Source organism: Vipera berus, assembly GCF_964194415.1.
Source record: "Vipera berus genome assembly, chromosome: 9".
NCBI lineage: Eukaryota > Metazoa > Chordata > Lepidosauria > Squamata > Viperidae > Vipera > Vipera berus.
The window spans coordinates 24,136,889-24,148,731 of NC_138212.1; positions in this window are offsets into that span (position 1 = coordinate 24,136,889).

Below are 11,843 nucleotides of genomic sequence, written 5' to 3' on the forward strand. Positions count from 1 at the left end.
TCTGAGTTTCAACAGATGGCTACAGATGAGATAATGGTCGAATAAGCTCTCTTCCTCACAGATTGCATTGGTATGGTTAGGTTGTATGCTATAATGTAGCATTTATTTATTGTATACCTTTTTTAATTAAGTGGCATAAAAGCCCTTGTAATACACAATGGCTAAAACAATCTAAGACATAATAGTTTTCTTCAAGACAGGATAAAATTGTTTGGACTTGTTTCAAAAAAAGAAGACAGAAATGACAGGTTGATCCTGGTTCGAATTTCCTAATTGCAGGAAGAGCTAATTCAACCCCCTCTCAGGAGAGGGTGGACTCTCCTTGGATAGAGAAGCTGGGACAGAGACCGGAGGGTCATCTGGTGGGTAAGGGCTTGCCCTAGACTGGCTGAGGAATGCTGGGAGACGGCCCACACACCTCAGAGCTGATGAAGCTGAGAAACAGCTCTGGCATTTTAGGGTTCTGTAATAACAAACCAATTCTTAGCACAGCTTGTGAACTCTATTAAAATTGGGCAGGTTCACAGATAATGCAGCCCCTTAAACCAGGGGATGAATCACATAATCTGGGTTCACACAACTGAATCAAAATCAAATGGAACATATAGTACAGATAATCCCTACCTTACAACTGGTTACTTAGCAACCATTAGAAATTATGACCAACTTGAAAATGGTGACTGACCGGAGGCACCCTGAGGAGGCCCTCTCTGTGGGAACGCACAGGGCGGAGGGGAGTCGACGCCGGCAGCAGGTGGTCCCCAAGGTATTCCGGACCCATGCCATGTAAGGACTTAAAAACCATCACCAAGACCTTGAACCTCACCCGGAAGACAACTGGTAACCAATGCAGCTCGCGGAGCAAAGGTGTAACATGGGAGTACCGGGAAACTCCCAAGACAACTCTCGCGGCCGCATTCTGTACCAGTTGGAGCCTCCGAGTGGTCTTCAAGGGAAGCCCCATGTAGAGAGCATTGCAATAGTAAAGACGAGAGGTCACGAGCGCATGAGTGACCGTACACAGGGCATCCTGGTCCAGATAGGGCCGCAACTGACGCACCAGGCGAACCTGAGCGAAAGCCCCCCTAGTCATGGCTACTATGTGGTCTTCTAAGGTAAGCCGTGAGTCTAGGAGGACTTCCAAGTTGCGAGCCCTATCCACGGGGGGTAAAAACTTACCCCCCACAGAAAGCGATGGAACATTTTGAATGTCCCGGGATGCCGGAATGTACAGCCACTCAGTCTTGTCAGGGTTGAGTTGAAGTCTGTTCCTCCCCATCCAGACCCGAACCGCCTCCAGGCAACGGGACATCACAGCGAGGGCATCACTGGGGTGGTTTGGGGTCGAAATGAAAAGTTGGGTATCATCGGCATATTGATGATACCCAACTCCAAAACCATGAATGATCTCACCCAGCGGTTTCATATAGATGTTGAACAGGAGAGGCGAGAGAACCGACCCCTGAGGCACTCCACAAACGAGAGACCTAGGGGTCGATCTCTGCCCCCCTGCCAACACCGACTGCGAACGTCCCAGGAGATAGGAGGAGAACCACCGAAGAACCGTGCCTCCCACTCCCAATCCCCTGAGACGACGCAGCAGGATACCATGGTCGATGGTATCGAAAGCCGCTGAGAGGTCTAATAGGACTAGGACAGAGGAATATCCCCTATCCCGAGCCCTCCAGAGATCATTCACCAGAGCGACCAATGCCGTCTCCGTGCTGTACCCGGGCCTGAAACCCAATTGGCACGGGTCTAAATAATCCGCTTCATCCAGGACCAGAGGGAGCTGATGCGCCACCACACTCTCAACAACCTTCGCAAGAAAGCGAAGGTTGGAGACTGGACGAAAGTTGTTCAACACAGCTGGGTCCAAGGCAGGCTTCTTGAGGAGAGGTCTCACCACCACCTCCTTCAAGACGGTGGGGAAATTACCCTCACTCAAAGAAGCAGATATAACCGCCTGGAACCAGCCTCGTGTCCTCTCCCTAGCTGCATAAACCAGCCAAGAAGGGCACGGGTCCAATAAACATGTGGTGGAGCTCAATCTCCCCATAATCCTGTCCACTTCATCAGGGGTCACAGAGTCAAACTCCTCCCAGATAACATTGACAAGACCGTCCGTGTCCTGCTCGTCAGACTCTGCCCAGCTGGAGTCCAAACCGGTCCGAATCTGAGTGATTTTATCCGACAGATGTTGACCAAACTCCTCGGCACGACCCTGCAAGGGATCCTCTCTCACCTCCTGATTAAGGAGGGAGCGAGTCACCCTAAACAGGGCGGCCGGGCGATTATCTGCGGACGCGATGAGGGAAGAGAAGTAATTACACCTCGCCGCCCTCATCGCTGCGAGATAAGACCTAATATAGGTTCTTAACCGCAACCGGTCAGATTCGGATCGGCTGGACCTCCAGCAGCTCTCTAGGCCCCGTTTCCGACGCTTCATCTCCCGGAGCTCCGCGGAGAACCATGGAGCTCGTTGGGATCTGCACCGGGTCAGGGGCCGCAAGGGTACAACTCGGTCCAGTTCCATAAAAAGATTACAAATACCTCTATACATGGATTTGGACAATATATTTTGGATTAAGAGCTAGTGCACCACCGCTGCAGTGGTTAAAATGCAGCATTGCAAGCAAACAGCCAGGAGTTCCATCCTGACTGGCTCAAGGTTGACTCAAGCCTTCCATCTGTCTGAGGTCAGTATGTCACTGCACGTTTTTTTTTGTGTTCGTCAGAAAAGTTCATTTCTAACTGTACATTTTTCCCCTGCTCTCTGCACCTGTTGTGATAACTTATCTGGTAACCATAGTGAATCCCATATGACTAGCTATGTTATGGTTTCAGTCTGTTTATTGCGCATGTCTAGAGAAAGTTCTGAGTTGTTATCTGTATTGTTTTTTTCACTTTGCTGTTACTGTCTGTTACGTTAGGATGTAGCTAGCCAGCTCTCTGTATAATATATATTTAGTTTTTATATTTTTGTAAGTAAAAGGTATTTAGTAAGATTATGCGTCGTGTTTTTCTTGCCTTCCTGCATGCACATCATGCATTCTCTGAAGCACGGTCCGTCGCCCTCTACAAAGGTGATTTTTACCTTGACATTTTGGTAGCAGAGGATGGTTTGGTTTATGTTTTTGGAGATGCATGTTTCTGCGGCTGTTATCAGTTAGTTAGTGCTAGTGAGGCAGCGGTGATTAACTGCTGAAACATGTCAGGAAGGAAGCCACGGCTGAAACGGGAGGCCAGGAGTCTTACTGTGGGCCAGCTCCCTTCAACTTTAAGAACTCCGATAGCTTCAGCCACATGCCTTGGAGAAGACGCACCTGCTCCTGTCGACGATGCAAGGTCAGTCACTCCTTTTTCTACTTTTCCAAGCTCCCTGGCAGCTGTTTTTGGAAATGTTCCCACTCCAGGGGCTCAAGATGAATTTCAAAGGCTTGGAGCGAAACTTAAAGTCCAGCCGAAGAAAATTCCTTCTGCTCCTTCAAGCCCCAAGCAAACTATGTGAGATAGGGCTATGCAAGGCTACTGTAAACAAATTGGGGGTTTTTGAAAGGCGTTTACAACAGGCAAAGGAATATGTGTCAATGGTTCAGCAATATGAGAGGAATTATGAGCATGAACCGGCCATATTGCCACACCCACAAGGAGAAGCCATATTGCCTCCTTCTTCCCCAAAGCCAAAGTCACGCCCATCATTGAGTGTCATGCAAGACGAATGGGAACCGGAGGCTCCTATGTCACATGATCATGGGCTGTCCCAAAGGACATACAGAGCCACAGTGATGCCTGAAGCAAATGTTATAGCACCATCTACTGGTGAAGCTGCATTAAGACATGAATTGGAGCTCTCACTCTCGCAATTGTCTATGGAGGAGTCTTTGCTCAGAGATACAAGATTTCTGCCGTTATCTGAGGCTCCAGTCCCTGATGGTGCTAGGATTCCTGTTACTATTGCTTCTCCTGTTAATATTGCTTCTATGCAAGCCCCTCTACCTGGCAGAGCACAGCCATATTTAACCCACATGCAATTGCCACCGGGTTCTTATATGCGAAGGCCAGTGTCATCTGCAGGTTATGCTAATGCACCAGTCCCAGCGCCAGCGCCTCCTGCTGGCCAGGGTGGAATAGCAGCTCAAAGACAGTCACAGCCAGCACCAAGACTACCGGCAGCTTCAATGCAACTGCCGCATGTCCAGGCACGGACGCCACTGGTGCCCCCTGCAGGTTATGGTCGGATTGCACAACCTGCACAGCCAGTACCTCAATTGCATATTCCTCATCAAACATCTTCCATTGTACCACTGGCTGGTGATTCAAAATTAAAGAAGTCAGGACAGAATTACAGGGCATGGGTCAGTGAGGTTGGACTTTTGCTACGCAGAGAAGGTACTCACATGATGGTGTTTAATCCTCCTGCCCAGCCATGGACTCCTGACATATGGGACTTGGATAATAGAGCATGCACAACATTATTGATGTCAATGGACACTGAATTGCAGCTCACATTTTCACAAGATGCAACTGCCCAACAAATTTGGACTCAGTTAGAGACATGTTATCGGCCTACATCAATTGAGTCTACATGTTTGCTTTTGTCTGAGTTCCATGGTTCCAGATTAAAACCTGGTGAACATATTGGAGCACATTTGACTACAATGAAAGGTATTAGAAAAGAACTGGGTGAAAAAGGCTATCCTATTGATGATTTTCAAATGATCAGCATTATCATTAATTCTTTGAATCATGAGTGGAAAGATGCTATTTCCAAGATCAATCAAGTGCCTATTGCTCAACGCACAGTGGATCATGTATGCAGAATTTTAGCCGAAGAAGAGGCACTTATGCAAGCTGCGCCACATTTAAGGGAACCACCTGCATCAAGAGCTTCAGCGAGGCGTGCCTTCCGTGGAAGGACCTACGTTCCAAGGATGCCAAGATGCTACATCTGCAATTGTGTGCGACATGCCACCCGGGATTGTCCCCAACGAGTTCCAGCGCCCGTCACATACCAGCCCAGAGGAACAGATTCCAGAGGAGGCAGAGGTAGAGGCGGACGACAAAGTCGTGGTCGTGGTTCCAGGCGTGATCCACAAGCTCCACTTGTCACATTGGTTGTGACCAACGATCCACAGCCTCAACCAGAGTACGATAGACGACTTCTTTGGACTTTGGACAGTGGAGCAGCATTACATGTTACCTACAGAAAAGAGCTTTACACTGAGATGCACGAGCCTGAACCTGAACTTCGTGAACTTTATTCTTTTTCTAATCATCCTGTTCAGGTCATGGGAAAAGGAACTGTCTACATTGAAGAGCTCGGTGCTCTCATTCCAAACGTTTATTACGTTCCGTCTGCCAGTAGTAATTTGCTTAGTCAGAGTCATTTGTCTAGGTTTTCTCATTTTCAGGTCCACCATCTTGAAAAAGCAAGTTATATAGTCAAAGACGGAGATATTGTTGCTGAAACCGTGTTGATTGGTGGTGTTTATTATTTAAAACCAAAGTCTAAGCAGCAAGAGCAGGCAAGTATACACGTTCCAAAAAGCACAGGCCCAGAGAGAGACGTCCCAGAGAGAGATCCTGTTGCTACTCCAAAGGTTCCTAATAATGATAAAAATACAAAAAAGACACAGGTTGCTCACAGCAAGCCTGGGGTTCCTAACAAAAATGCTAATGTTGAGAATTCACTAACAGGTAAACCTTTGCATTCCAGGTGTATCCATAAGTGGCACAGAAGATTGGGTCATGCCAGTTTCCGTGTTCTGAAGAAGATGCCAGAGTTCGCAAGAGGTTTGGATCTTAAGGGGTGTAAGGTGTTCTTGGACTGTGCTGTCTGCAAGAAAGCCAAATCCAAGGCAGCAGCAATTCCAAAACGCGCTACACGCCTGTCAACACGCATTTTTGATTTGGTACACACTGACATAGTTGGTCCTTTTGCACCAACACTTGGTGGTAAAAGATATTTCTTGACAATCGTTGATAATTATTCTAGATATGGATATGTATATCCTATGAAAGAAAAATCTGAGACCTTTCAGATCTTTAAAGACTTTGCTAGTCTTGTCTATACCCAATTCGAGGTCAACATTGCCAGAATCCAGAGTGATCGTGGTGCTGAATTCATGTCTCAGCGTTTCCAGGACTGGATGCGTGAGAATGGGATAGTACAGCAGACATCTGCTCCTTATACGCCAGCTGAAAATGGGGTGGCAGAACGCAGAAATGGGGTTTTGCAAACCATGATGCGTTGCCTTCTTGAAGATGCTAACCTCAGTCTTCCATACTGGGGTGAAGCTATCAAATATGCTAACCATATCATCAACCGTACTTGGAGTAGTGTAATAAATCAGACCCCTTATTTCATGTTGTATGGACACAAGCCTGATCTCTCACATCTCCATATTTTTGGTTCATATGCTATGGTGAATATTCCTTTAGCCCAAAGAAAGAAAGGGGGTCCTGCAGCAAAAAGGATGAGATTTATGGGCATTGATGATAATTCAAAATGGAGCAAATACATTGACTCTCATCATGTTATTGTGGTTTCACAATCTGCTACTTTTGAGGAAGATGCTGACTGGTCCAGGATTCATTCTAACGATCCTGGAGTTTATTTTCCTAGAGACGATGTTGCTGATGCCACGCAACCTGATGATCAAGATTCACAGGAGAATGTTCCTTCCACGAGTTCTTCTCAACCTACTGTTCCGTCTTCGCAAGCCGCTGATGTTGCTGCTGGCGACAATGATGAAGACGAGGACGACACGGAAGAAGAATGGACGGTTGGCCCGAGACGTTCCAAGAGGACCACAAAGGGAATCCCTCCAAAACGGTATTCGTGGCAAGTAACAAAAACACCTGTACCTTTGATTTGTAATGTTACACTTCCACCTGAGAAGTTCACACAGATCAAACATCTTCCTGAATCAGAACAAGATAAATGGTTTGAGGCAATGCAGGCTGAAATGGACAGTCTAAAGAAACTTCAAGTGTTTACGCCTGCAAGCCCTCCAGCAAACAAGAAAGTTATTGGTACTCGATGGGTCTACAGGATCAAAAAGAAGCCGAATGGTGAGTCGTTGTACAAGGCCAGACTCGTAGCCCAGGGTTTCGCTCAACGTTATCCTGAGGACTATACAAATACATACTCACCCACAGTGCGGACTGAAAGTGTGAAAATTGCATTAGCCACTGCAACTATCCTTGGCCTAGAAGTTTTCCAGTTCGACGTTGAAACGGCTTATCTTCACGCTGATCTTGATGAAGACATCTACGTCAAAGGTCCTCCAGGTTTCAGACAGCAAGAAGGGGATACCTGGTTTCTACACAAAAGTCTTTATGGTCTGAAACAGTCTGGTTTAATGTGGTACTTATGTCTTTCTGACAAACTAAATTCAATGGGCTTTATTAAGTCCGAAACAGATGAATGCGTGTTTACCAAAAGATCCGGTAATAGGTATGAGATAATTCTTGTTTATGTCGATGATATTGTTTATATTGGTCCAAATAAGCAGATGAGTGAGGTTTTTGCTAAAGCTTTACAAAAGTTTTTCACGTTGAAGTGTTTAGGATGTATTAACACTTATTTAGGTGTTCAAATTGCCAAAACTCAGAAGGGGTTTAGTCTCACACAAGAAGAGAAGATTGAACAACTGTTACATCACTGTAACATGGAGGACGCTAAGCCTGTGAGTATACCCATGCAAACTGACTTTCACATTTTGGCACATGAACCAAGTCCTGAGTTCGAGGATCAAACACTATATCGCTCAGTCATTGGATCGCTGCTGTATATTAGTAGTTGGACTAGACCCGACATTGCACTTAGTGTTAATCTTTTATCACGACACGTAGGCAAGGCAAAACAGTTTCATTGGACATGTGTTAAAAAGTTATTGAGGTATCTAAAACACACCAAAGACATGAAGTTGTTGTTGGAACCCACACATACTGACTATGCAGAGTTATGTTGTTTTGCAGATTCAGATTGGGCGAGTGATAAGAAGTCACGGAAAAGTACATCAGGTTACATGATGTTTTTAAATGGATGTCCTGTTTACTGGCATGTGCGTAAACAGAATCTTGTTTCTTGTTCTTCTACAGAAGCTGAGTATGCTTGTGTGTCTGATGCATGCAATTCTTTAACCTGGTTTGATGCTTTAGTCACAGATATCTGGACACATCCGATTCGACCGATCACAGTGATGGAAGATAATGAATCTGTGGTTTATATTTCTGAAACACGTTTTACAGGTTCAAGGTCCAGACACATTGACATCCGATATCAAAACATAAGGCAACTGGTTAAACAAGGTTTTGTGACATTACAGTATGTGCCTACACGTGATCAAATTGCTGACATGCTGAACAAACCACTTCCTACAGCCCAGCATGAGTATCTGCGTGAGAAGATGTGCCTTACTTGAGTCTTCACTTTGCTGACGAAAGAAGGGGAATGTCACTGCACGTTTTTTTTTTGTTCATCAGACAAGTTCATTTCTAACTGTACATTTTTCCCCTGCTCTCTGCACCTGTTGTGATAACTTATCTGGTAACCATAGTGAATCCCATATGACTAGCTATGTTATGGTTTCAGTCTGTTTATTGCGCATGTCTAGAGAAAGTTCTGAGTTGTTATCTGTATTGTTTTTTTCACTTTGCTGTTACTGTCTGTTACGTTAGGATGTAGCTAGCCAGCTCTCTGTATAATATATATTTAGTTTTTATATTTTTGTAAGTAAAAGGTATTTAGTAAGATTATGCGTCGTGTTTTTCTTGCCTTCCTGCATGCACATCATGCATTCTCTGAAGCACGGTCCGTCGCCCTCTACAAAGGTGATTTTTACCTTGACACAGTAAAATGAGGACCCAGATTGTTGGGGGGCAATATGCTGTCTCTGTAAAACCACTCAGAGAGGGCCATGAAGCACTGTGAAGTGGCATATAAGTCTAAGTGCTAAGGGGTATTAAAAGAGAGACTCTGATATGATTCCATGAAAAATCACAATTTCCCCTCATTAAGCTATGTGGTCATAAAATGCAACATTATATGACTGCTGCACAGCAATACAAATTCTAGCACTCACAGTAACCATTATTAAGCAAATCACTATTACTTGGTTAAGCGAGGATGTCAGATGTCACCATTTGCAATCTCCTGTCAGCTTCCCCATCGCCAGCAAAGAATCTGCATGGATACTGCGAGCCAGGTATGTACAAGCACCTGCCATAAATACCATACGTTCAGCGCCGTTAGAAGTTCAAACACTTATTGTGGGAGCAGTCATTTAATGAGGATGACCTGTAAATGGAAGGAAGACTCAATCCTACCAGGTGGATGTGGATGATTGGGCCTCCTAGACCTGGGGATAGTCCATTTTAACCTTAAAGGTAAAGGTAAAGGTTCCCCCGCACATGCGTGCTAGTCGTTTCCAACTCTAGGGGCCGGTGCTCATCTTCCTTTCAAAGCCGAAGAGCCAGCGCTTGTCCGAGGACGTCTCCATGGTCATGTGGCCGGCATGACTAGACGCCAAAGGCACACGGAACGCTGTTACCTTCCCAGTGGTCCCTATTTTTCTACTTGCATTTTTACGTGCTTTCGAACTGCTAGGTTGGCAGAAGCTGGGACGAGTAACAGGTGCTCACTCTGTTACGCGGCACTCGGGATTCAACCCGCCAAACTGCCGACCTTCTGATCAACAAGCTCAGGGTCCTAACCCACTGAGCCACCGCGTCCCTCATTTTAACCTTAGATGGTGTAATAATGGACAGCAGGACTAACCTTGAGGACCAGGAGGAGGAGGAGCCACAACAAAGGTAGTCAGGTAGGAGAAATCTAAGTGCAGGGCAGAACTGTATTTGGAGAGAGCATCTCGGCCCTCCCTGTTTCCATAAAGATGAGGGGAAAGAGCATCCGGACTGGCAAGACTGATGTCAGCCCTTCAAGGTATACCAATTTGAAAACCAGAGTTAGGAATGCTAATATTACTTTTATTATAAGAACATTAATTCTTTTCAAACTGAATGTTGGAGAGGACATTTGAGAATGCCATGGATAACTGGTAAAACAAGCAAGTAGATCACTGAACAAATAAGCCAGAAGTCTCACTCGAGGTACAAATAACTTGGCTCAAATTATTTTATTTTGGACACATTATATGAAGACTCAGCTGCCAGGAGAAAGCGTGAATGCTGGGAAAGGTGGAAGAACAGAATAGAATAGAGCTAGAAGGGACCTTGGAGGTCCTCTAGTCCAGCTCCCTACTCAAGCAGGAGAACCTATACCTTCTCAGACAAGTGACTGTCTAGCCTCTTTTAAAAATCTCCAGTGATGGAGCACCCACAACCTCTGGAGGCAAGCTCTTCCACTCATTAATTGTCCTCACTGTTAGGAAGTTTCTCCTTAATTCTAGGTTGCTTCTCTCTTTGATCAGTTTCCAACCATTGTTTCTCATCCTTCCATCTGGTGCTTTGGTGAACAACCTGACCCCCTCTTCCTTGTGACAGCCCCTCAGATACTGGATCACTGCTATCATGTCTCTCCTATTTCTTCTTTTCTTTAGACTGGCCAAACCCAAGTTATGCAGCCGTTCTTCATACGTTTTCGTCTCCAAGCTTTTGATCATCTTAGTTGCTCTTCTCTGATTTTTTCCAAACTCTCAACATCTTTTTAGTGATAAGGTGACCAAAATTGGCTGCAGTATTCCAGGTGTGGTCTTAACTAGGGTTTTATAAAATGGTAATAATACTTTGCATGATCTTGATTCTATGCCTCTGTTTATACAACCCAGGATTTTGTTAGCTTTTTTGGTTGCTGCTGCACACTTCTGGTTCATGGTCAAGTGATTGTCCACTAGGACTCCAAGGTCCCTCTCAGTTACTGTTTTTGAGTCAGGTCTCTCCCAGTCTGTACTTGTACCTTTGATTTTTCCTACCTAAGTCTAAAACTTTGCTTTTCTCTACACTGAAACTCATTTTGTTGGATAGGGCCCATTGTTCGAGTTTGTCAATATCTTTTTGGATCCTGAGTTTGTCTTCTGGGGTGTTGGGTACTCCTGCCTGTTTGGTGTCATCTGCAAATTTGATGAGTTCCATTTCAAGTCTCTCATCTAAGTCATTGATGAAGATATTGAAGAGTACTGGGCCTAAGATGGAGCCTCATGGTACCCCACTGCTTCCTTCTCTCCATGTGGATGCAGTGCCATTGAAGACTACTCGTTGAGCACGGTTTGCCAGCCAGCTACAGATCCATCTGCTGGTGATGTTGTCTATTCCACCTTTTCCTAGCTTATAAAGGAGTAGGTTGTGGTCTACTTTGTCAAATGCCTTACTGAAGTCTAAGTATACTACGTCCACAGCCTTTCGCTGGTCTATGAGTCACTTTATTGAAGAATGAAATAAGATTGCTTTGGCATGATCTGTTTTTGACAAACCCGTGCTGGCTACCAGTTATAACTTTGTTTGCTAGTTCGCAGATCTGTTTTTTGATTATCTTTTCCAGGATCTTCACAGGTATTGATGTTAGACTGATTGGTCTATACTTCCTGGGTCTGTTTTTTCCCTTTCTTGAAGATGGGAACCACATCCGCCCTTTTTCAAACCTCAGGTACTTCCCCGGTGCTCCAGGATTTTTGAAAGATGTGGTGCAATAGTTCTGAGATAACATCTGCCAGCTCCTTCAGAACTCTGGTATGTAAACTGTTGGGTTCTGGTGATTTAAATTAGCTAAGGTCGGATAGGTGTTCTCTTACCATTTTCTTGCTTATTTTAATTTTTGTTTCTAGTTTGTCTTTTGCAGTGGTTTTTTTGGTATGTTGGACTGTAGTTTCTTTTTGTGT